This window comes from Varroa destructor, unplaced genomic scaffold, assembly GCF_002443255.2.
Source record: "Varroa destructor unplaced genomic scaffold, Vdes_3.0 BEIS01000003.1, whole genome shotgun sequence".
Lineage (NCBI taxonomy): Eukaryota > Metazoa > Arthropoda > Arachnida > Mesostigmata > Varroidae > Varroa > Varroa destructor.
Genome location: NW_019211456.1, coordinates 24191829 through 24217295, shown reverse-complemented (window position 1 = coordinate 24217295; position 25467 = coordinate 24191829). Strand labels below are relative to the sequence as shown.

General features: G+C 39.4%; 1 protein-coding gene across 1 annotated transcript in view; it reads left to right on the top strand.

The window, feature by feature from the left end:
- The first annotated feature begins 14129 nt into the window (after positions 1 to 14129).
- The window catches only part of LOC111246622 (mannan-binding lectin serine protease 1-like), an 87198-nt gene continuing 75860 nt past the window's right edge, over positions 14130 to 25467 (top strand). Inside the window, exon 1 of the mRNA XM_086984380.1 lies at positions 14130 to 15708. The gene's annotated coding sequence lies outside the window, so the exon portion shown is untranslated. The remainder of the gene's footprint in view (positions 15709 to 25467) is intronic.

The following is a 25467-nucleotide window of genomic DNA, read 5'->3' as shown; positions in this document are numbered from 1 at the left end:
GTTGGTGAATTCTCCGGTCCTCTACAATATTGTAAGTGAGAACCGGTCGACTCGAACAAAAACTGACTGAAAAAGAACGATACCATTTTCAAGTCTTTATTTATGAAACATTGTAGCACTATGTAAATTCATCGAAGATCGGCGAAGACATGATGCAAGGGGATTTTAATAGAGAGCACGATACATCAGTGGTGCAAACGTTTCAAGAACAGAGGCTGGATTAATCCAGCAAGAAAGTAACCAGAAGCAAGAAAGTAAACAGATGTCCGCACCCGGACGACAAAAAGGCATTGTCGCAGTTCAGGAAGCTTTTTACCAAAATCGCGTTTGCAATCTATGGGCTTCGTAGAACAAAACTGGAATTTCATATGTAAGACGTCACACCCTCACAACACAGAGACTGAAAATGCACACAAAATGTGAATAAAAATGGGTCCCAGGTGACTCCAGGCCAATTGGGCCAGTTGATGCGTGTGATGTATTCCACAGCGGAATTTCGATCAACAAGATACTTGCCTGGAATATACGGTCGCTTTAGACGAAATATGGTCCAATATCTTTCGCTAGCCGAACAGGGACGGGGACGATGGCGTCGTCCTGGAAATCGGGTTCGGAGGTTACATTGGGTAGGTTCGGACGTAAGTTGGTGGTAACAGTGGCAATAAACATCAGAAGCACGCGTTCAGCTTATTTTCATGCTGAACTTACTTCCTGGATTGAGCAAAGACACATCCAACGTTGGTTTTAACCTGCTTATTCTTTCGATTTATGTCCGTGTGATTGGGGAATTTCCATGCTCTAAGAAGGCAACTGGTAAGTAAGCATATTCCGTTACAGGTTTACCAGAAAACCATGATTTGGAAAATGATATATAGGTGATATATGATTGTCCAGAGGCTGCAGGAACGCTGGTCCAGGTATGTAAAATATAAGGTATGGATGTGATATATATATTATGATAAAGGTATTATCAATGTCCGCTTTCTAACTTGGCTGACATCTGTATTGAGCGTCCATAGACAGGTCTTAACTGAACCAGTTCACTAACACTTTAGGTAATTACTTCAGCTACAAAGTTGTCGTAGAAGATCGAGCCTCTCTATAACCACAGAACCAAGAAGTTCACAAAATGTCACAATACGTAGGGCACAATAGATCCGCATTAGAAAAAAGTAGAAATGTTATAAAAAACATTACTCTAGCTGAACTAACTAATAGAATACTGTCGCCTGAACTGTGTTCGGGCTGTTATAATGAATTCATTGTGAATGAGGTAACTATCGGCGAAATATTGGATGAGCTGATTGGATATGGATGATTATACGTCTAAATGCGTCCTGGTCGTAAATGGTACTAAGTGTCTAAAGGATCTAAAGGTCTTACGAAAGGACCCACAACGAATCCTAAGCTAGAAACTTTATGTTAATATATTTATCGAGTAAACTTCGGTAATTAAAAGTTTAAGTTATGTCAATTCGATTCTAATGCCTGGATCAAAAAAGTAGAGTTGCTAATTCTACAAATACGGCAAATCCACAAATTGCAAATGAACGGCTGCGGTATAACGTACAAATTTCATGTGTTTAGAAAGCATGCGAACTCAAAAATACGTTTTCAGAATAACACACTGCTTTTTCTTTTAAAGTGTGATACCAAATTTACCACAATAAGGGAAATATTCAAGTTATAAAAACACTACCAGAAAGTCTGATAAGTCAGGACCGCATCTGTGGGTAACCAAAAACCTTTAGGTGTGAGAGACATTATACTAGCCGGTAGTGCTGACTGACGCGTTCCGGCACATCTGCACGGTCTGTCCAAAAATTTTTAAGGACATTCGACGCTGAACGTTACAAAGAGGAAACCGTAGCATTAACGAGCAGGCTCCCGTCGCAGGTCTCTCGGGAGGAGGGTCGATGCCCACGTTTTTGCGGTAGGCCCGAAACTGATTTCATCAGTAGGAAACTAAGATCTTATTGTACAAGGGAATTTAATTCCATGTCGCTCTAGTTCCTGTGACGTGTTTGCTCTTTGTCTGGCATGAAAGCGTTATACGACGTTATGCTCATCTTAAATGATTTCTACTCTTTCTCGATTTAATCTATAATAATATAATTGACTCCGTATAAATCCAGATCCAAGAAAAATCTTCTTGAATCGTTTCCAGAACCGTTACGGTTGTTTTTTTGAAGGAAAAATTCAACGTGTCACACCTCTTTTGCCTTGCCAATTTTAGACTTGCTAGTTATAGCCTCTGCCGTCGAACCACATGTTTGTAGTGCCAGTAAAATTTCACTCTTGAGTAATATTGGCATGCTTATAATGCCTGATGATTTTAACGGTCGAAGTAGCAGAACTCTCATACGTGATAGTGTTTCTGGACCGCGGCGTACGACCGGCATGGTTATTCTAGCATTGCTCTAAAGACCTGTCAGGACAGGAAGCATCAACACAAACAGCCTGGAGGGAACGAACAGGACAGAAAACTGCTATACTTATTTCCTTTCTTATTAACAGGGTTTTTACTCATTATTTATGTTTTCATTTTTATGGGATGCTTTGCAGATAAACAATATAAGCTTATATTGAATAATAAAGAAATATTTGCTTTTAGTTGTCCACCAAAAGAGCTGGTTGTCATGTAAGCATAAGCTCTGGCAAAATCCACCGCTTTTCAGCACCAAACCAAATACTTTGGAGGATCAAAGTGTGTCTATGTCCTGACTTTGACTTGAGCCATTTCTCTGCATTTCCGGTTGCGGGCCGAGACGTCACTTTCGTACTATCGTAGGGAAACTTGTATAACAACTAGACCCCGTTCATTTGCATTGTGGCGTCAGGAGTTTTTTGGCGACGAAGCTAGTAAATGTTGTCATTGCTTAATACAAGCTAGTGATTATTGATCGTATGTCTGTCTGTCGTATATCAAACATTTTATCCACTATCAATGCATTTCCTTGGACAAGTAAGTATCGCTGGCTTTGCCACACGGCTTGTTCATTTTTTCAATGTAATAAAAAACGTTTTGGAAACGCCTGCTTGTATAGGATAGAACTATTTGCAATCAATCACTGGGATCATTTTCGTATGATAGTATTTCATATGTGTAAGTTTAAATTACAAGTAGTAAGCATGGGGTGGGTAAAACTCGTTTTTAAGCATTTTCATTACACAATATATATATATATATATAATTACGGTTCCGACCCACTAAGTAAGCAACGTCTGCAAGGTGGAAGGTTTCGGTAAATTCGAAACTTCAAATATATTGAAAATCACTTCATGAAGTAGCCTGTTGACATATGCATCTTACTCAACTAAGATAATGTTTCTTCTAGAGAAAACATGGTCCAGCGCGGACCGACCGGTAACTACCAATAAATGAAAAGTCGTTCATGCAAAATGCATCAATTCTACCGTACTTATTACCGCTAGCGCACATAGTCACGCAATAAAACCTCTCTAGCGACTTTTCCTACCTTTGTTGAACTCGATTGCTGCCATTGCGATAGAATATGAAACGACAGTAGGTTTGAATCAAGACCTACAATTTAGATCTTGTTAGCCTTAAAAGAAGCCGCTTTTCTAATGGTGTTAGGTCGCTGGCCTGCGTTCTTGAGATAGCTTCGTTCTGCAACTATAGATAAGAAATCAAGCATTTCCGATCTACCACAACAGTACCAACAAACAGGTTTTCCAGTTTTTATTTTTATCTGTATACTTTTCACCAGAGCGCACTGTCTGTTAGTGACGCTGAATAAAGTCCTTTATGTATAAGGTATCTGGGCTTAGACACGCGGTATATTAGCATCTGTGTTAAGTAAAAGTTTCTGAGTAACTCAGAGAGACTCAACTCCGATGGTGGACATGCTGAAATCCAGGCGCCTAATATAATGGCTAATACGAGTTTTGGACCCGAACTTTGTTTTTGCTGTTCGAATAATGAGTCTGTGGACAATCAACGATAGCTCATTTCAGGCAAGCCAGATTGTCGTGAAAGAAGGTTTACTGATTATCCCTGTATCTGTCTCAAACGTGCGTACTTAACCCGTAACATTGTATCACAACTGTAAATATATTAATAATAATAGAGGTAATAGCTTTTATTAACAAAGAAGCCATTATTTTCAGAAAGTTCTATGAAAAAACGCAACTTAAACAAAATATGAAATTCAGACTTTGCATCGTGTCTCTCACGAAGGCATATTGATAATAAACTTAAAAATTAGCTTATTTAGAAGGTGTAAGTTAAGGTGCAATTTCCGATTCCGATAAACCAGGCGAGCAGTTAAAGCTATGCGATGTTGATGTTTATTTTAGGCATGTACAATTTAACTGCGTTATGTATGGTCTCTACCAATAGTTTTATAATAAAAAAAAAAAAAAAAAAAGAAATATTACTATGAAAGTTATTTTTATACTACTACAGGAAATGATTTTCCGTAATACTTTCAAGCGTCTCTGTTGTCCAAGAACTTTTTGCTTTGGCTGACTTGATACTTTTTTCTAGCTGGTTTGCCCTATTAGCCTTAGCGTAAAGATAAGAGAGGCTTAGGTCAAATTAAGTCTCACGATAGCAGTACATTTTGGGAACAAAAACAAGTCCCGTACGTTGAGGGTAGCCGCTAAACGGCCCATCGAAATATCTTAACCCATCAGCACGATACATCGATACTTACTCGCACCTGCGGCCTTATCGATGGAATTAGCGCAAGCCTTAGGAAATTTTCCGTGAAAACTATTCATCCACGACGCCATTTCTCCCAAAGCCGATATAACGATATAAAGAGCTTCAGATAAGCTCTACTAATATCATTTGGCATTCATCTTTGGATGATTGTTACGCGATTAACTACACAAAACAAAGCTCAGCATACGTAGATAAGACAAGTTGATATGCAATACGAACTTTGCACCTAGTTAACGAGCAAACTATCAGAATATGTACCCAATGAGGACGGCTGATTTGGACATTTACGACACTAAATTCAAATAACCAATTATATGAAACCATTGTTCTGAGTGTAATTACAATAGACGTAAAAACCGGACCGGTTTTCTCACAATGAATTGCCTTTTTGATAGCTTTTGACCCTATTTTAGAGGCTTATTTTAAGGCTTTCAGTTCATTATTTGTTAGGCAAAAGGGGAGATCCATACGCAAAAGCTGTAGCTGTTAACGTGGGCTGTTTATTGATATGAATTGAATCTCTATCGAGGGTTGGTTCTCCTAATAAAACAGTATTTTTTTACAAAAAGGTCTATTTACGAGGTACGAATCGAAAGATCGCGATGATCTCAATCTAAATAACCCTCAGGTTTATCTACCTAAGTGCCTGTTATCTTAAATGAGTGGTATGCTTTTTCCCACAAGGAGTTCTATATGGCGGAAAAGATTAAGTAGCAAGCAAGAGCCTGTGATAAACTCAACCCAGCTAATCTGTATGTTCATATACCTAAACCTATGCTGCTTTTTAATGCGAATTTTTCCAGCCGATTTGTTTTGCCGCCCGATTGGTACGTTCTTTTTTAGACGAGGGTCTATGTAGGGGAGGTCGTCCGTGGCCGGAATCAAGAACTGAACGAACATTGTAATACGCTGAACGGTACAGTTATTAATGTTCCTATATTTCAAATTAGTTGTTCGTTCTCGAGAAAAGTTAAATAGTAATAAGTATACGTCTCGTTTGTTTACGCCAACTGCGTTCGCGTATATGACGTCGTCACCGCTGGCAGCTGGCAGGCCGTCTTTAACAGCACCGTGGTAGCAAGGCTTCTTTTATTGGCGACGTTCACACGGCGAGAGGCTGACGTTTTCGTTGTTCTTCCGGTTGCTGTTTCATTGATGTTTAAGAGGAAAGGCTGTCGGTCGCCATCATTGTTGCCATCGTCTTAACACGCTACGCAGTTTAACGGTGTAACTGCCCAAGCAAATCTGGTATCGAGCGACACGGTAGATACCGACATCGTGCGCGCCGGTATACCATATAGTCATGAGTAGCTCAATGCAATTTCTCGGAAAAGTTAGTTTATAGCTATCGTCGCATAGTTCAATACATACTGCCACATTACTGCTAAAACTTACCAAAACGTCTGTATTGTTTTGTTCATGTTTGGCGCGTAATTGGAGCAAACTTTCACCAAACGCGCCACTACCATTAGATTCAATTGCTAACTAGTAGTGCGATTATACTGCCAAATAAGATCAATATGTAGTGGATTTTAAAAATACGTAGTAAAAAGCTTGGTAATTCTAATAATAAATTAATTATGTAGCAAATGCGATAGTACACCGCTACGCTTATCTGCCAATAGATGGAATTACGGAGATTCGATAAACTGACTTAAATCTAACAGCGGTTCAGGTGGGTGATCTAACTCTGTGACGCCGGAAAATTCTACTACAAGGTTTCTTGAAGACAACTCTGGGCGTTGGGGGCAATGAACGAACGTTGTTGAGCTCTATTCCTTCACCAACGCTACAACTGATAAAGGAAAACTTACAGACCCGTTATTGCGTGTTCACGTGCACCAACAAAATGTAGGCCTTTAATTACGTAAACGATACGTCCTCTGTATTCGATTCAAGGTTTCATAATTAGTTGGAACAACATGTAGGAAGGAACATGTCGAGAGACGTGCGAAAATAGTGACGATAAACTCCTTATGAACGATGGTTCATCGCATGACTAAAAGTGATCTGGCGGGCACACCCATCATACCACGACACTGTCAATAAACGTTTACCACTTTTGAAAGCAATGAGATTCATTACGCTAGTATCGTTTACTAGAACGAATAGATGGAAAGCAGAGGAGGCTTACGCTTTCCTGTACAAACTGCCACCCAGAGTGATCGACCGTATGTTGCAATGACCGTCTCTGCATTAAAGAAGGTGCATTCAGAAGGTGTGCTAGTGTCGTCTTTTGCGTGCGGGGCAAACTAATAAGACCTGACATTTCTTAGCGTATGTCCAGATTCACTCGCTGTGGCTGAGGAAGAATAAATATGACATTGTAGTATCCATACGCTGCCGTTCCTGTTTAATGGCGCAACCCTATGCAGCATTAGGTGAAGCTCAACAAAGCTTTAGGGAATTTTTCGTCTTATATTGGTTCTGTTCTTCGGCTTGCTGTTATTGCAACAGCAGCTCACGTTAAAAACAAACCGGAAGACATGTTACCCATGAAACACTTGGTTTCGGGAGCACTGAAAGCTATGTTTATCGTTGTCTTAAGATATATGTAAAAATAAACATTGGTAAAGCTTCTTTCCTTCATACGCTTCGTATCTTCTTTCATTTTCGAAGTAAAGTCAGTGTTCAGTCACACAGACTTGCATAAACCCAATTAAATCATTTGAAGCATTAAGACCATAATGCGAAATAAAACGAAATCTCCAGTTTTTGACCTATGAAAGGGGTATTATTTTACTTGATGCCCTATGTTTTGATACATACATCGGCAATTACTTTAAACTGCTTACAGTCCACGTGATTTTGGTAGCTGGCATCAGTATTTTGTGATACAGCTTCTCCCAGCGATAAATGCCCTCACACTTTGGAGTATGTTCTTGATGCAATTTTCAGCTGTCTCATCTATGAACGAATTCTGTTGCCATATAATGATTTTTTCCACAGACATCTGGAAGTTTTGTTACTTACTGTCTGTTCCGAACTTGTGATTTTACGATTTTTCAAACTTTGCTATAGAATTGAGATCTGCAGGATTAGCAGCCCACAGCAGCATCTGAGCATCATTGGCAATGAGTGACAAAGTGCCGCATCGTGCATAAAAACGTAATCATGGAGCCATTTTCGTACCTGAGGCAGCACCTAGCTCTTGGCATCATCAGCATATTCTTGCTGCTTTACTATTATTTCGGCGAAGTACGTCATATTTACCATAAATTATAGACCATATCATAATTTTTGATCTGTATCGGTACGATGCAGTTTCGAGAGACCATCCAGTAAGGCGTCCGAAATGATGACAGATGTTAGTAAAAATGAGACTGTTGTGAAAAACAGACCTTTTTACCAAGTTCTCAGCGATCCAATTTTTGACTTGGTCTGCCAAATGAAGATCGGTTCGTTCTATTCGAACGTGTACAAATTGGGTTTCTTGGCAAGGTTACTGCTTCAAGCCCAGGTTTATTTTAAGGTCGGCAGCGAAGGGTAATTGTTGATACAGCAATTTTCTAACTTACTCACTCAAGGTTTACCTAACGTACACTACACGAGACGAACCGATCGTTTTGGAATTAATAAATAACCATGTGATGCTCCCACTTTGTAGGACACTTGTTTCGAGTTTGGTTACCATTTTTATGCAAAGGTAACAGCAAGTTTTGCGATCTTATATTAGAAAACACGGAACATTTTAGCAGTCTTATTACGCATATTTGTCATATAATGTCATATAACGATAACAGCTGTTTCCCTTCTTATTTCACGTATGGAAACACCATTTACTAGGTGCTCAGCGCCGACGATATACAACGCACTGACTGTCATTCGCTATAAATCGTGCACCCTGGAAATGCTAAGATTCGATTCAAATAAGCGACTACGTCTGCGAACGCTGAAATATATCGTTTGTCACTAGGTTTTATGGGCGTGTAGTGGAAGGTAGAATAATGCTGGTTCATAAACCAGAAAATATCTTGCTTTAATGGTGCGCAGTTGGCCTTGAAAGGGTAAATTAAGGTAAATGTAGATTATATTATTCAAAAATCAGTAAAAAAAAAAAAAGTGACATCATAACACAAAACTCCCACCATTACCACTGCGCATTGCCTACATGTCTTCGACATGTTGCCATTAAGTTAAAACACTATACTTATATAATATAGATGTTTATTAAATGTTGTATACTTTTCGATTACACGGTTGGCAGAGATATATATCCACAGTCTAGCTCATACGCTTTCATAGCAAGAAACAAGTGGATCTGTTAGGGAGTTAGATATTGATCGCAAGTGGACGATGGCATCGCTTCGTCACATTCTAAAACTTTAATTTAGAGCACTGTCATTTAGCGGAAACTCGGTCGGTATCTTAAGCAATAGCAGAAAGAAAAACGTATACGTTAGATTTACTGGCAATTTTTCAAACGTAAGCAACATTACTAAGTGAAGGAAGCTGGTCGTACTGCAATCATTAGGTGTTCGCCTCCGGGCGGCAAATAGCAAAGCAAGTTCGCAATTCTGTGCTGATGCATCTATGGCTGACTAATGTAGCGCGATATTGTCTTCCACCAGAAAGTACAGAATATTTTTATCTAACGGTACGTGAACGACACAAGCTCCTCGGACGACCTATCAAAGCAGATACGTTGGTTCACAAATAAGCACGGGCTATTATGGAATTTCGAAATATGGAACGAGTCCAATTTAACGAGTCAATTACGCCCAAACTGTTTACGACAGCAATGCATATTGTACTGCTGAATGACAGCACAAACAGGGAGACGTCACCGCGTGACCACTATCACGCTACTAAATTCTATTTCCATTGTGATCAGCGTGCTGTTAAGCAGGTACGGCAGAAAAAGATTACGAACACCCCGCGAATGTACAAATTCGAAATATTCGCTGCTCGCATCTCTAACGGCGGTACATTGGCCCCCGATAACATGGCGGACCGATAGTAGCTGATCATGAATCAGCCAGTGGATAACTTTCGAGAACCGACGCGTTCACCTTTCAGTTTGGGATATACCTAAAGCAGCTAAAAGTCGTTTTACTAACGCGCTGATCTCTTTCGTCACGTGTTATATACGAAAAGCTAATAGAATTTCTCTCCATATCCAACCGACGTACAGTTGTCACGTTCTAAATATCCGACGTATGACCTAAAAACCCACGCCACACAGCTGAATCAATACCGAATGGAAATTGCCGATCTAAAAGGGTTTAGGGTTGATCCACGCATCTTCAGTTTTGTAATTAATCTACTACGGCTGCGTTCTATGTTTCCGATGACCCAAATTCACAACATTCAGAACTGGTGCCCAATTGCGTTGTAGCAGTTTACCTAAATACTTCAGGGCACAGTAATCCAGTGACTACTCTAATCTTATTCCCGTTCCTCCTACATACGGCTTAACGACGACCTTCTCCCTGCAAGATTAAAATGTATTTTTGGGGCTCGATGAGCCAGGTGAACCAACGTTATCACAATCGGCTTCATAAACAAGCCCGTCAACCTCCAAAAGCGGTCACCCACAGACACATTTATGCCTGCGCGATATACAAATAGGCTTAATGTCTGCTAGTCCTGAGTGTCTATTTTAGATCTTTTTGAGGCTGACAATGCACGTCTCATTCACCATGAATACGATCAGCAGCCATACCACACGGTTCGAGCAGAACGCCGAAGCACGTCATACGCAGTATGGAGATGTCAAAACTCTACGCCCAAGCACCACCGGCGGGCATCATAGAATTGCCGTTAGCGCTGCTATAGAGCTTGGTTATTCTGACATTTTTTGACTCTCTTCTACGACAACAGCTAGTACGTAACTCAAGATATTGTCTAGCCGCTCAACGGCTAGACATAGAACCGATTGCTCTATCTCAGGCTTAAAATATTATTTATTTCGTTATTACATTGAGAGGAAGCATATTTTTCGTAGAGCCGAAGTGATTGTCTACTCTATCGAACTTCAAAAACGCAGCTTACCACAACCTCGTATGCTCATCTCTTTGAATGAGGCTGACAAGGTACGAACCATAGCAGATATCGACCAAATTATTTCGCTCGAAATCCTATCACAAATACCGATCTGTACAGAGTTTCTACCAACACGATGATTTATACGTGCAGCTTTGCACCGTGGGGCGATCAACGGGGTTCTAAATGCAGATGAAGGTTTCTCAAAAAATGCCGCGAAGGAAACGACACATACATTCATTCATTCATTACTCGATAGACCGGCCTGATGACACCACGGTCAAGGACCACAGTTACCGAAGGAACTGCGATCGGAAATATGTCCGGCTAAAAACGCATGCTTTGTACATTACGTTTATATCTGCAATCAATATGGAATATTGTGCAATGATTATGGCAGCTAACTACATCTGTCAATATCTATTCAAAGGCAATGACAGCATGTTATTAGGTGATAGCAATTACGTCGCTGACTGTGTCAAAGAACGATGATCTTAGATCTCGAAAGTCCTGTATTCTAACAAACCGACGCCTTTTTACTTCACAGTATCGCCAACAGATGAATAATTAATTACCCGTCACACTCGCCGCTTCATTGGAACTAAATCAGTTCGATAAGCTCGATGTACTGAAATATCCAGAAAGTTAATTCGATACACACGCAAATTGTGCCCACACTTGGATATAAACGTCTTGGCTATCCCGACCAAAACGCTTCTGCTACACGACCATAACGGACCGTCAACATGTTATCCAGATGTGACAGTAGCGGCTGGACTGTTAGAATGTTCAATACATTTCGTACTAGAAATGTAGCGTAACCAGACAAAGGTCGTATGCGATTCGTAACCTACTTCTATTGATCGTCACAATCTCTAGTGGCCCTGTTTTGCCACACCGACTTAACGATTAACCTTGTAATAGTGGTAACGTTGCGTGCGAACGCGCCGTCTTCATCACATTTGAAATCAGATCACAGCTCTTGGCAGACGCACACACAGACCCCAGTCTTTCACAAATCGGGAACATGGTCCTAATACCCAACGCTCATCATGACACCAGATATCAGAGAATTTTCAGTTCAGACACGATTTTCAAAACAATTATGGCAAGCATAAAGTCAAACGAAGGATCGTTTTCGTCATAAATCGAGGAGGTGAAATAGCTAAAAATCCAGTAAGTATCCATGTGACCTGGGTGTGAGTACGGAAGTACTGCTGCTTAAGCGCTACTTGCAGATCGACAAATTCATGTGGTTTTTGTCATTTTTTTTTACCCGCATTTTATCAGGAAGGCTTGAAAATACGACACGTATAGAACCAAAATATCAGCATCTTGATTACCTCATTCTAATCAACTGATGGGGTCAGTATAATTCATAAACAAATTTGTATACGACTTATCGGCAAGGGAAGGTGGGTCCGAGTTTCAACCTTCGTTTTGGTCGAAAAACTATTGTCTCTGGAGGCGATTTCGCCGAACTTGGTGTTCTTGATTTAGTAGAGTCGATTACTTCGCGTCGTCTTTTTTTTAGAACGAGATAAAGATATATGAATCTCGAACCGATATACGCATTTAGAATGAGAGCTGGGGAGAATTAGAATGAAAGGATCGTTTGAAAGATCGGCTCGGCGGGTAGGTAATGGTATTGATGTAATGGAAATCATACTAATAGAGTTCTTTTTACACAATACGTTCTCGAAAACTAAGCGCAATAACAACAAGTAGACGTTGGCACACTTGAACGCGCCGTATTTGGCCGATTGCTTTTCTACGAGGAAAAAATCACTTCACCGTAACTTTTACCTCAACTCTCGACTACCATATCTCGCTAGACTAATCAAGGTATCTTCACAGATGTTTTCAAGAAGATCTTCGCACGTATCGACAGTGAACTAACTGACCTGGAAGAAAACCGAACAGCTATCGATACTGAGTCAATACAGAACCTTGAATTATACGTTTAAGTTTTTTTTCCATACAGGTTGTATAACAGGTTGTATCATCACATACATGATCACTCTTTGATTCAATAGCACCTTTAGGTTCTTCTACCTCAGATATACGTCACCAAAATGCTAAGTCCCATTGAATATTTATTCCCTATATCCACATAACAAAATAGTTTAAGTTACCAATAGAATTTTTTTCGTCCCGCGAATAATCAAGTATTTGTTTCGTCATATAAAATAAAAATCATATCATAATTAGAAATAAATAGTTAGATAAAACTTCAACAATCACAGGATGTACTGTTTAACCGCTGCTGATACGTCAAGAGCAATCAACTATCAAGGGCTATCAATCTATTTTAAAATTAACTAGGCACGTCGAAGAGGAACAGACATCTAAAGCTGGTTACAAAGACCAACCTAGGCGTCCCTTAATGACCTAAATATCCTCCGTAGAAGTGCAAAACTTAAATGGGAGTAGGAAAACAAATCTGGGAATTATCAAAAAAAATTGAGTATATTCACAAATTGATTTTTTTAGGAGGCTATTACTTTTATGCCTTTATAATAAATCGCTACACGTTCGAGCTAGTTGTTATCGGAATCGTGAAGACAGTGAAGCATAAAATTTCATTTTTAAAAAAATTGTTATGTTTTAATGGCAGTGGCAGAGCCAGTTAATCGAGATGAAACAAAAAAAGGCAAGATTTATAATAAAAATGAAGTTGTTACAAACAGTTAATTTTGTTCGTAATTTTTGTTGTCTTCTTCATCTTCTTCTTGCCACACTTTAGGGAAATCTATTAGATATTAGATTTTCTTAGAAATACGTTTTCTTACAACGTTTAAGCCAAACAAATATAGAACTGATAATGATTATTGAATTTAAATGCTAATTTTTCGTGTGAAAATAGTTTATGGCTATGCTTCGAATCCATCAAACCCTTTTCAAGCTTCTACTATTACCTTTGGAACACTGAGATATCTCTAAGAGCAATTTCCAGTGCCAGAAATGGAGTTAGCCAGTGATAGCGTTCACGTCCGTGCCTTCGAAACATGCTAGTAGTCTCGCGTGGGTGACAAAAAATTAAGCCCCACATTTCGTATACACAACATTTCATTTGACGCCCTAGACAATTTGAGCAGGCATCCCTCGTCTTCTTCTACTTAGATGTCAATGGATAACGAAGTTAGGATTTTTCTATATTATTTATGCCCGAAAAGCCTCCGTACAAATTTCGGCATGCTGTTGTTAGCCTTTGTTCAGAGCAGATAGTTAGACAACTGGCTTATTCTCTCTCTCTCTCTCTCTCTCTCTCTCTCTCTCAAAAAGGCAACATTTATAGAGATATATATATACATATATAAATGTTGCCTTTTTTGTTATAGCATTCTCACCGACCTAAACAGTATCAGGTTTAGTCAAGGGCATTAGAACAGGGATTTACCTTTGATACGAATTGTAGTACTGCATTTGGCCGACTTGTTCTCGACTTATACCTTCGTGGTAGTTCGTGGTGATTGGAAACGAACCTGAGGTTATTTTTATGTGAGGTGTACGTGTGCCTGCTGTTCGATTTGAATAGTGTTGAATCGTAATGCTACGATCCAAATTGTGATTATTTCTAAAGTATGTGCACACAGATCTGTTGTTATATTATTATTGTCCTTTACGTGCGTTTGTTACCTAATCTCGACCGTGGCTATCTGCTACCATTTGTGACTTTCCACCGAATTGTTCAAAAATTGAAGCTAGCGACAAACAACAAGCACTACGATGTTCAAAGGTCGCATCGGGAGGCAAAATCACCCCAGTTTCAAGGCAGACAAGATCGCAGCATATAGAAACCATTCCAAACGTTACATCCTGATGAAAAATGAATGGAAATGAGGTTCATTATTGCGCAAGTTCAGCAAAGAGACAATAGTTACATTCACTATACTATTTCGATACGAAAGTGTCATCAAGATCCGAGTGCGGAAACCATCTACCTTACGGGGATAAATTTCAGTTGTTCGCAGTTGCCCATGACCGTAGTGATGTTTCAGGCCGCCAGTTATGAAATGGAACAGGATGACCTAGAAAGCCATACGATGATAATCGATATACGAGGCTTTCTATGTGTGTACGCGCTTAACCTTAATTCATACATTCAGGATTTACTGGAGATTTACATTACACAAAACTAATTAGATACACAATAAACGCTTATCGTTTGCGTCTTCCGACCTGGCATTGTCGAGGACGGATATTCGGCACTGTTTCGTTACGCTAACGGAGTCAATAAATAATCCTACCGTATCCAGTCAACTACAGTAAATAATTCAGGACATCATAACCCTTTAAGGAGATTTATTTTTGGGGCCGTGTTCTTCTGTATAAACTCCTAATATGTACGAGTAGCAATTGCAAGGGTGCTCAGTAGCGAATTTCAATTATGGACATTGTCTTACAATTTGCAGTTGAAGCAAATTATATTCGATCAGAACGTTCACACCTTAATCATTGCATTGTGGGAAGCTATGATTATAGCAGTCAAGTAGTGCATTTAGTCCATGTAACAGGTGTATATTATCGCCAGACGAATCATTTACCAAATAAGCTATCCTGGATGAGCGATCCATCACCGAAACACTATAGCATATAATGGGACGTGGGATTAAGGTGGTTCACAGTTTTTCGTTTTGGAGTAAGTTTTTACAATACCGCAGGCTGTGAGTCAGAACTCGGTAAGGATTTGAACCTTCGGAGTTAAGCCTGGCCCGCAAAGATCTGTATGTCTGCTCTACCTCGCTTTATGTAAAATTAACTGCTCTTTTGTAGGGCAGGTCCTTCAAGAACTACTTGATCCAATGCTGTGTGTGTCTAAACTCTCATTACCAACTTCTTCGACAGGTATTAGATATCTCTTACTCTAAGCGATCTAACGGATGTTCAACTTTAAGGGATAACATCAAAATCTCTAAAGCGTTTTAGGACACTGTTCCATTTAACATGTTCGGTGTGCAAAGAAACTTTAATAACCCCGCAAATCCCGCTTAAGTGGGCTGCAAGACCAAAACAGAACGCCGTGTCACTGGGTAAGTTCGTTTTTAAACCTCATTACAGTTTCCGCCTAAAAGCAATGACACGCCCTGAGCCCGGTAGATGGGCTATTATTTGTGCAGTGTGAGCTAGCAACACGTCAACAAAGGCCATTGGATTCTACAGTAGACACAATAGACGAAGAGCCTTGTTTACAATCCTGCTTTTGCCGTCATTCTAATCAGATTAGGAATGCCCTTGAAATACTATGGGACTTAAATTTGTTCGAACTACTCGGCCTATCGTTACCTATTGCGTCTCCTGCAAACGATATGTTTCTTATAAAATCTACTATCGTTATTTGTCGCTTGCTTAGTTCTTATTATACAAATTGTAATTAGGCGACAATTTTTAGGGTTTTATTATTATTATAGCTCATTAGGGTAATTTTATTTGTTTCAATTATTTGCTGGACATATATGCTAACCCCGTTGCGCTACCATAGTTCGATAATCAAAATACTTAATATAAATTGCCGCACGTTTGTGCTCTGAGCAACAATTTTTTTAAAGACTCTACAGGGATAACTTGAGAGTCGGAAACGCCTGGTTTCTATCCTGGACAGATCTCTTGGGATTCCCAGCGTTCCAGCGAACGAAGATAATTAGTTCCTTCAAGTGTAGAAATTATCCAACCATTACAGTTTGTCTTACCGCGTCCGGTAATTTTTTGATAGACCGTCGTCGAAATTTCTCCATTGCGCTTTCATATATATTGTCATATAGATTGTCCCCAATCTTCCCGGCATTTTTATACATAAAATTCTATAGTCGTCGCCATTTCATCAGATGAATTCGTTACCCACTAACGGGAATAAGGTAATCAATCCTGCTGTTAATTTTTCAGCATTAGTCCAATACGGTCGGTTCGTCTAATGAGAAAATTCGCCTAAAGGCAAAATAAATATTCAATGGATATGGCCCTAAAGCAAGAACAAAATTTGACTTGTGTCTGCTTTTACTAATTGATTCATTAGACATCTCTAATGTAGTACGTATATATCATTGCCTAATTATATGTTAAATGGAAACTCTTGACTAGTTTTGCCAAAGCCCGAGTAGCAACAATCAGTAGAAAGACATCTGATTATTGATACTATAATTATTTATTTTTTTTATACGACGAAACACATACTGAGGACAAGATATCCCGTGAGTAAGAACGACAACTTAAGCCATTTTTGGGGACTGTTTATTATGCTTGCAAACATGAACGAGAAAAATAATAATAATAATAGTAATACTCATGTTGGTAAGAAGTCACGATTTGAAACATGACAGTGCTTCATCGCAATTTCGAAGTTTTGCGGTCGATAGGTGAGCACGTTATCTACTATCACTTCAAGAACTGATCGTCATTATCATCATTCTTAAAATCTGTCAATGTAATGCATAGTCTTATCATCTGCATCAAGTCAGTCAGATGTATATTCAGTCCAGTAGAATTGGTTCCCTTTTGTTAGAGATCTTAAGGGCTATTACACAAACGACGCATCGGGAACAACACACATACACCAGCTGATTGTTGTTTCGTTGATAGTTAGGCCGATGAATTCTTTGAATCTGTGTTCTTTTTTTTAGCATGTCCTCAGTTCTCTCAGTTCTAGGAAAAGAAAAGGATTGCGGAGTATGGGCCTCAGGAGGTTGAGAACTTACGCTATCGTCTCGTTATAGTAGCAGACCACGGCCAAGCTTTTCTGTTGTGTTCAGCTTCTAGCAATGACCGCTTATGCTTGTTCCTTTATCCCTAGTGAAGTTTTAACTATAGAAACTTCTGCTAATCAACTGAAGGCCTGATCTTAGTTAGATCTGGCACACTATACTGGATATGACTTTATAATATTGTAGGATTTTACTAGAACTAAATAAAAACGATAAGAGCAGAAAAATGGACGTGTATTGGTCGTTGTGGATCGATAACCACGCATAAGTAAACGTGTGCCATATGAGCCTGAATGCTATAGCTACACATATATCTCAACTAAGGTTAAATGATAGAATCGACTTTTCGTAATCGCTTGCAGGAAACTTCTTACGCCCAAAGGATGTAGCAGTAGCAAGAGGTAATAGGTTAAAAAGTTGAGCCACCTTTTGCTAAGATGAAAAATCAAATTTAGCTTTTGAATTTTTTGTTGCTTTCAAATTACTCTTTTCCCTTCCAGATTCAGAGTTCGCCTTAATGTTTGTTTCAAACTTTACGCCCGCTATTTCTATTGGCTATTTGTTTAGACAGCTGGCCCCAAGCGGGGAACGAAGGGTGTCCGTGTTCAGTTTTTAAATCAAACTACCCCACGTGTCAAGGATAGTTTTTTTTAGAACTTTATGATTAGAACTCTATCCGTGTCACACAGAGTGTGACTAACTCAAAAAATGTTTATTTAAGGCAAATAGCATGACCCTGGTCAGTAAATGTGTGGAGCTGTTTCTGAAACATTAGCTGGCACGTGTACTTACAAAACGCGATTTTCCAGGTATAAATTTTCAGTGAGATCTTACAATGCTTTCTTATAATTAAAACAGTATGGCCAAATCTGCTATGGGATGTCATCTGCTAATTTGTAAAAATGATGTGCGTCTTCCGAAACGAGCCAAAAATCCAAAAAGGCAGAAGCGAGCCTGATGTCCATTACGTAGATAAGAACGATACAGAGGCTATAAACTTATGCACGAAGTGACGGGCAAGCGAGTAACTTGTGTACAAGTTGCTAATTTGCTAAATAAAAGAAAAGGGTTTCTATTAATATTACCGCCTTAGGAGAGATCATTCTGACAAACCGTTTTCCCTTCATTAATTCAAGCCTTTCAAAAAAGGTTTTTTAGAGTGACTACCGTCGCATGTCTCGTAACCTCAGTTGTCCCTTATATTTATCCAGATCATAAAAATACCTTTCCCTTGTAGAAAGACTTGTACCTTTCCTAAGTTCTCATCACCATTTACTAAAGGGCTGACTTACGCTTGTGGTATGCACACGCTATTTACGTGAAAGTTGAGGGCCGATAGCATGCAGAGAAAAGTTGATTCGCTTGTATTGACAAGTGCATCAGGAAACATATTTTCTACTCTCGACAAAATCACGTGGTAACAAGTATTCAAGTTCAAGTTACCTTAAAATGCCTAGTCGACAAAGAAATGAACAAGCTATTTTTTTGACATTATGAATTTTATAGTGGTAAGACGACAAACATTTGTTCGAATTAAGCTGCGCTTGCTCCGTCATAACAAATCACTATGTGTTGTAGTTGTGAAACAACAGCATGTTGCCGGCCATATTAATTATCGATTATAAGCTGTTGCTTGACCCTTTAATACTGATTATAAAGAACAAATACGTAAAGAAGATGTCAGATATTTTCCGAACCGTTAGCAAGTGGATTTCTGAATAACAGTTTGTATTAATAAGAAGCTAGTTTCTATAACAGATGTCAAACAAAAAAGAAACCTAGTGTGAAACATCGGCTATAACGACTAATTAAGAGTCTTAAACAAGCGTATTACGTTAAATCTCCAAATAGAAATATTACAAATTCTAAGTGGCAAGTAACTGTGTCAAAGACTTAGTGACTGGATTTAATATAACAATGACTAATATATATTAGTGAACGGCCATATGACATTTCTTAGTCAGCGAAGAACGCTATTATTTTGATTCTCTCGAAATTCTGTGCTTCATGGCTCATATCTACCCCCATACAGATTAGAAGGCAACAATTTGTCGCCCTCTAGTCCACTAACCCACGAATACGTAAACAAGCCGCATAGATATCTGTAGTTTGTAAACTTTATTTGTGGATAGAAGTTAATTCTGCCTCGAAAGTGAGTCACTTTCTATTTAAAGATAAGTGGCAATAACTGAAGATTCTACATTAAATGTGAAAACTTTGAACTACTGCTAGACGTAACTCGTCACCGTCAAAGAAGATCGAAATCACGCGGTGTCGAAGGCACTTTTTCGGCAAAGCGTTTAATTTATAAACAGATTCATTTATATGAGCAAACACGAGTACAGTCCTTTTTAGAAAGGAGCTACGTTTTCGCGTGACGAGAAGCTTCTTTCGTTTCGAAATTCTACCGTAAGGTTGTCGCGTATTTTGATCTGCATCGTCAGAAGGCGCTGATTGCACGGGGATGATAAGGGATTTTAAACAGATAGCTAGCCATTGATGTTCTTCAAGGCGACTCGTTACGCTACTCTTCTAATATCAAAATAACACGACTGGCTATTGTAGAGTAGACGAAAATCTATAATTTTTTTTCATTATAAACTGTGTCGTCGACCACTGAGTTGGCAAATTAGACCAACTTTGGTTTGAAATATAGTGAATTGGCAGTCGACTGAACAATATTTCCGATCGGTTTTTTTTCGAAGCGGCGTAATCGACGTTACTGACGCGCATAAACATGCGAAATGTTGTTATTTGTTGTTGCTAGTAGTAGTGAAAAACTTCATAGTTATAGGTCGGAGTGAGTATTTGAAACACATCGTATCATACGGGTAATGCGAGTCTATGGAACTAATTCGAGGGATTTGCCAGATGTGAAGATTGTACTCGAAGGTAATGAGCGGCATGATGTATAGAAAAACTTACTCCATATCTGTAGCACCTACTCGTATCGTCGGGCTCGTGAAAACCTGATTTTCTGTAGGGTCCATAAGGGAGATCGATGTCGATTTAGCCGATTTATGCTCCCAGTTCTTAAGATTCGTCTCGAAGGCTTCGGCTGCTAAGAGCTCAAGGCGACGACGGACAGCAGTGGCGGATCAGCTAGGAAATACGCAAGGCCATTTCTGCTCACTATGTGTGGTCTTAGTAGTCCAAAGAGGAAGAGGTGTTTGATGCGATTGAATTGCGTAAGGTCCTTTACTTAAGGATCTTCCTAAATTTCACGTGCGTTATACGTTGCGACTAAAATTTTAGCTCGAACAAACTGAGGTTGTTTGCGAGGGACAAGCGATTAGGCAATCTGATCGCCCAAGCGGCCAACATTGTTTTCCTGCAAAACTTTCAGTTTTGCGCAGAGTAAAACTTCCGCAAGGAATTCCAAACAGAGAAACTGGTTTACATAGGTTAGAGGACACCTGGCACGGTACAAGATGTCAGTAGCAGGTACCTTTCATGCTAAATTTCATCGCTGTTGTCCAGGTGTTACCAGATAAACCAGATGTCACTTGTGTGGAGCGTACTGCACTTGGACCCTGTTCAACTCATATATATATATATTTAGGTCGTCTACATATGAAAAGAATAAAAATGTTATCCCCTGTTCCCGTGACAGCTTAGAGAGTGACGTGTTTGCTTGGAATCATAAAGACACGTGGTGGTTTAGATTCAAATCTGGACATAAGTACAATTCGTTTCGTGCTGGAAGTTAGCTGTCTGATAGTACGCCTAACGGCGGTAGCGAACGTGGAGCTCGAAACATTATGTTCTGCGTAAAGGATGCGCGTTCGACTACTTCGTGAGTGATGGCTATCTTATTTGTCTGTAAAGTGGCAGTGAAAAGTTGTGCGCAGCGTTCTCACCGGAACCCATGTCGCTTCGTTGGGATGCCTCCGTGATGCATATGGTTTTCGACAAACCGTCCTGATCACGAAGGCTTTTCGCTCAAGGCTGCAACTGTAGTCGAACCACAGTTTATGCTGTGAGGGGACGAAAAGGCCGAAGAACCTCGAGCCAGCTACGGCATTCACCACATCAGGTACAGGCAAAAGGTATGGGTATAACATTGCGTCGCTAAAGCGACCTCTCAAAGTGTCCCACTGGACAAAGCATTATCTACAGATAGAAAACATAACGCCAGCAAATTGCGCCTACAAAATACCGTATAACACTTGGAAGTTTGATATTTCCCAGAGACTGTCGTTATTCCACAACAACGTTTTAACAGCTTTAGCGATTAACGTATACAATGTAAACATGCACAATTTGTTGAATATACCATACGCACTGGAGACGGCCGTAAATCTGAGGTATCTTGTCCTGTGAACTATGATGCGGGCAAAGGCCAGTACTACTCCAACGAGAAAATTTTTTCGCCTACTTGATTGACTGGGAGAAGCTTTTTTGCCTAAAGGTATGTCTACAATACTTTAACCGTTGTTTGAGACGTTTACATCGCTGCGCAGAGCAAACTATCTTGAGCTCTGATGTGATGATGCGCTTCATAAGAACTAAATATAGGAACATATAACTAGCCTGCTACTGAAACAGGGTTGAGTGAATTTTATACCTTGCTTTCCTAAGCCCTTACTGTGCTCACAGATGTATAATAATCGATAGACTTCAAACGTTGTTTTTGTAAGGCCAAATTCATACGGCGCTCATCAACTTAATTTTTGCAGATTTGTTAACCGTTACGGAACGAGTGCGCCGATCAATGAGATATGCGTTTCGGTTTTTACTAAATAATCTTGAGGTAAGTTTAGGGTTTGCGAGACTGGTTAGCTTATAATTAACTTTCGATGCTATTTAATGCCAATTTTCTCGCTCGACATATTGTTCAATATCGAAATCAAGAATGTCTTTCGTGATATTATAGTGTGCTTACACCGAACAGTTCTCGATTTACATGAAATCATTTGAAACTATATAATATTCCAGGATGTAATCTTTACATACCTGTTGAGTTTATCTCATCTTTTTTTGCAAAAGTTTTGCTGGAACTGAGGCCACTACGTTATACGTCTATCGGTACACGGTGTATGTACTTTACGGTAAACGATATTCTAGGTGCTTAATCCTGCTGTTCAAGAACTCCGATCTAAGCCATCGCGATGAGGCCGAGCTAATTACAATCACAGTAGGCCTAGACTTGTGGCCCAAATTAAAATTGTAGTTTCGGCGCGTTAGGCTTTGTTTGTTCAAGACTAGATCTAAGCATCACCTTGCCATCATCAAAAACCAATACAGGAGAAAGCCACATGCACGTTTTTTGACTTAATTGGCAGTAGGTCGACAGAATATTTCAGTAACAAGTTTTGATAAAAACACTGACTATGATTCAAGAAGAGAACAAATCATAAATAAGAAAAAAACATGTTGGACCTTAATTAGAACAAAGAGTTAGGGCTAGCACTACTAGCCAGTACGATAGAGATCAGTAGTTGATGAAGCCAACTTGTTTTAACTAGTCCTCGCGACTTTGGCAAGCTAAACCATTGAAAAAGATGCTTCCATTGCTAAGCAAACGCCCCAGTGTAAAACTTCGTGCTACCATACATCAAGAGTTTGAATTTTTATAAATTCCATTTTTAAAAAAGCAATGCATATTACATTTACTAAGAATTACCGAAATACTTCAAAGTAGAAGTGTCTTCGGCAAATTTGATAGTAGACTAAAATGAAGTCAAAAAAAAATGGAACAATGTCAAGAACGGTACATCTATACACTATATACAGCTAGCTTTCGGTCAGTGAGTTCTCTGAAGCTTAAGTACATCAAAACCGAACCAGCGGAAAAGTCATACCTCTCATAAAAGAGCCGCTTTCACATGAATCTGACCGTGTTTTCATTCATTAATGCTCGTAGCGCGACAGTCGATTAGGTTTCATCATATAGTGAAAGCTGCATTGGATTTGAAAACTATAGGTCCTCTCAAGGTCCTTTATCGAATTTTTTTACAGAAAGGTGCGCCTTTTCAATGCTGTTCAAAATATTTTCAAAACGGTCATCTAGGTTTTGACCTTCTCTCTATCGAGTTCTTATCTTGTAGGTAAGTTGCATTAAAAATATGTTAAAAGCTATTGTTTGTCAACTTTTAAAATAATTGAGAAATTTTGTCTAAGTCCTAATTCTTTGTCTCAAGTCCACCATTAACTGTAAACTACATGGAATACTTCGTAACTTCATTTCTAATTCTTATTGAAGTTTGTACTTTGCCAGCAGTTAGAAATAAGTTGTTTGAAATAATTGCGGCCAACAGCTAATAGGGTAGCGTGTCTTAACGGTAGGAGCGAGAGTGTCAACAACAAAACAACAATCTAATGTTTCAGATTTTGCGTTGCCAATAGATATCTTAAATATATTCGTAGTTGTTTTGTAAATACGTAGCCCTCTATGGTGAGAATCCGACATGGAGGATGGACGTGATTTACAAAATCTAACCGGTGTAAATCAAGCACCGTTCTCAGCTAATAGTCATGAATAGCCAGAGATAATTGCATGACTACTCTCTAGGTACCTCCAAACGTGTATATGACAGCATAACTAGGAACAAATAGTTTGCTAACTATGACGGCCTGTTGCTGAGAAATTCGATGAAGCACAGGGGCAAATGCGTGTTCTGTAAGTAACGACCCCCCTTCCGCCCCGTGTCAACTATATTCGAAGCAAAAATGGGCGCGTCGAAAGATTAGCGGATAATTCGGTGAGTACAGGTCATACAAAAATGCGAGGAAAGGAATAGGTGCAAATATCCCACGTAGTCCTATTGTACTTAACTGCTAGCTGATAACATTTACTGCAAAACCAGTTTGCATTTGTTTTGTAAACTGGATAGAGAAAAAACGAGGAGAAAAGTCGGTATTGAAAACGAATTAACATTAGGACACGTTATACGTATATACAAATACGGAAGCAATAAACGAGCAATTCCAGTCCCGGATACCATACCCCGCGTCCTTTACAATTTAAAGCAAAGTCAAGCTAATATTGATTTGGCAGCGGCCTCGCTGCTATACGTTTTTTACGGGACTGACCGCGAAAACTTCAATGTACGCCCAAGAATGGGACAGTGTGAAACATTTCCACCACTAAAAAATGTGTATGCCTCGACCCCCAGGTCGGGAGATGGCATGAGCATCTGCGTGAGGCACATGAAACATTTATTCAAGTTCATGTTATCTGTTGTTATATATATATATATATATATATATATATATATATATATATAGCATAGACTGAACCGGGAATTTCTTCCACAACTCTTATATACGCGTAGGGTCATCAACAGATAAAAGTTAGAGTCACCTGATTTCAGCAACAACCTAAACGGACAATTGAGAGACATGTGAAACCTGTCTCATAGAGGGCATTATAAAGCGAAACATTAAAGTACTAGGACAATGTTTGATTAATTTGTAAGTAATCGGCGGTCGAAGGAAATTTCGTATTTTTGTTTCGTTCCTCGGGTGATCGCACCGGTGCTGTGTCAGGCGGTTCCGACTCTTTTCGACTGTTCCGATGTCTTTCTTCATGTACGCTCATAAAATCTATCGCCGTACATGCGAGATGCAAACTAGATCTCGTTTGTCCTATTTTGTCCTGTGTGCTGCCGAATAGGTGCAGAAGCGGGTCTGTGCAAACTTCCAACCATCGCGCTGAGGTCGTGGAATCGCTCAATTAAACTGCTCGCGCCAGTGTAAATAAGCAAAGCTGCGAACAACATTTTTAGCTTTATACAATGCTAATTTCAACCTATTTATTCAAAATACTATTATATTCTATTATATGTAAAAATATTTACAGTATATGGGATCTGAAACCATACCTAGTTCAACAGGCGAACTCAATGTTGCTTTTCAACGGAGTTTTAAAAGCCCTAATATGGAGTACCCAAATTTTCCTGGATACACTTCTGACTTGAGCACTGCCCTTGACCAGATGCTTCGCTGCTCATTGTATTGATAATTAAGCGAAGGGCCATTTTTGGGAAGTGGGTATAGTTTGGATTATCTGAAGTAGAAGTTGTTCACTACGGGTGTTTCGTGTGGGTATGTCGTCACTCGGAATATAGCATCATACTAACAGTTTATAAG